Consider the following 2,500-nt stretch of genomic DNA (forward strand, 5'->3'; position numbering starts at 1 on the left):
AAATGATTTTATTTACGTAGCCAAATGCATCGTCATCTTATTAGTGACGCGCAAAAAGGAATTCAGGAGATTCCTACTGTCCCTATTTGCGAAGAGCCGAAACCCCATATAAAGAGCCAAAACGCCGAAACCACGTTCATACAAGTAAAAAAATTTCATATAAATACTAAATAATTTTCATATAGATACTAAGTTTATGAATTCATACAAGTAAATAATTTTCATATAAATACTAAATAATTTTCATATAGATACTAAGTTAATGAATTCATACAAGTTAAAAATTTTCATATAAATACTAAATAATTTTCATATAGATACTAAGTTAATGAATTCATACAAGTTAAAAATTTTCATATAAATACTAAATAATTTTCATATAGATACTAAGTTTATGAATTCATACAAGTAAAAAATTTTCATATAAATACTAAATAATTTTCATATAGATACTAAGTTTATGAATTCATACAAGTAAATAATTTTCATATAAATACTAAATAATTTTCATATAGATACTTAATAAATTTCATATAAATACTAATTAATTTTCATATAGATACTAAGTTAATGAATTCATACAAGTTAAAAATTTTCATATAAATACTAAATAATTTTCATATAGATACTAAGTTTATGAATTCATACAAGTAAAAAATTTTCATATAAATACTAAATAATTTTCATATAGATACTAAGTTAATGAATTCATACAAGTTAAAAATTTTCATATAAATACTAAATAATTTTCATATAGATACTAAGTTTATGAATTCATACAAGTAAAAAATGTTCATATAAATACTAAATAATTTTCATATAGATACTAAGTTTATGAATTCATACAAGTAAAAAATTTTCATATAAATACTAAATAATTTTCATATAGATACTAAGTTTATGAATTCATACAAGTTAAAAATTTTCATATAAATACTAAATAATTTTCATATAGATACTAAGTTTATGAATTCATACAAGTAAAAAATTTTCATATAAATACTAAATAATTTTCATATAGATACTAAGTTTATGAATTCATACAAGTAAATAATTTTCATATAAATACTAAATAATTTTCATATAGATACTAAGTTAATGAATTCATACAAGTTAAAAATTTTCATATAAATACTAAATAATTTTCATATAGATACTAAGTTAATGAATTCATACAAGTTAAAAATTTTCATATAAATACTAAATAATTTTCATATAGATACTAAGTTAATGAATTCATACAAGTTAAAAATTTTCATATAAATACTAAATAATTTTCATATAGATACTAAGTTTATGAATTCATACAAGTAAATAATTTTCATATAAATACTAAATAATTTTCATATAGATACTAAGTTAATGAATTCATACAAGTTAAAAATTTTCATATAAATACTAAATAATTTTCATATAGATACTAAGTTAATGAATTCATACAAGTTAAAAATTTTCATATAAATACTAAATAATTTTCATATAGATACTAAGTTTATGAATTCATACAAGTAAAAAATTTTCATATAAATACTAAATAATTTTCATATAGATACTAAGTTTATGAATTCATACAAGTAAATAATTTTCATATAAATACTAAATAATTTTCATATAGATACTTAATAAATTTCATATAAATACTAATTAATTTTCATATAGATACTAATTTTCATATAAGTACTAAGTGTATGAATTCATACAACTAAATAATTTTCATATAAGTACAAAAAATTTAAAAAAAAAAATAAATGTTAAGCTATTTTTGATGTTGTAATATTTCTTATAAGCATAATGCTCATAGAAAATGATATAAATTACTTGTATATATATGAATTTAAAACTTTTATATGGTTAAAAAGATTTTCTCCATACGATTTCCGGTTGGTGAGGTGTACGTGGCAGAAAACATATATGTTGTATGAAACTTCAACATTAGTACTTGTATGAAAATTTTAATACTTGTATGAAATTGCATACTTAGTACTTATATGAAAATTATTTTCATATATTTATAAAAGTATTTAAGTGTAATATATAAATGAGAGCAAAAAAATTTATTCCTGGTTTGCTACAGTTGGTTTAAATAGAAATAATTTTGTTAATAATGAAATGTTATTAATTGAGATTATTCTTCTATACCTAACATAATGTAGTCGTTTTTTTTTTAATTTAACTTTTTTTGGGGTTTGTTCTTCTATTCACATAAAATATATGTGGGTAAAGAATAAAATTCAATAAAGTTAAATATTTATATTATTACGCTCGAATACTTTCATATCATATATGAAATAAAATGAAAAATAATTGAATTGAAATTATTAATTTCAAATCAAAAGAAAAACGTATATACTCTTAAAAAAAGATATATACACTATATGCATTGAAATAAAGTAAAATGTATAAAAAATGATATTATTTGAAAGTTTAACAAATACAAGAAGAAACATCGTCCTTACATTAATAATTATATTATATATGTATAGAGAACGAAAATTCTTTC

Source organism: Zeugodacus cucurbitae, unplaced genomic scaffold, assembly GCF_028554725.1.
Source record: "Zeugodacus cucurbitae isolate PBARC_wt_2022May unplaced genomic scaffold, idZeuCucr1.2 ctg00000100.1, whole genome shotgun sequence".
In the NCBI taxonomy this organism is placed as follows: Eukaryota; Metazoa; Arthropoda; class Insecta; order Diptera; family Tephritidae; genus Zeugodacus; species Zeugodacus cucurbitae.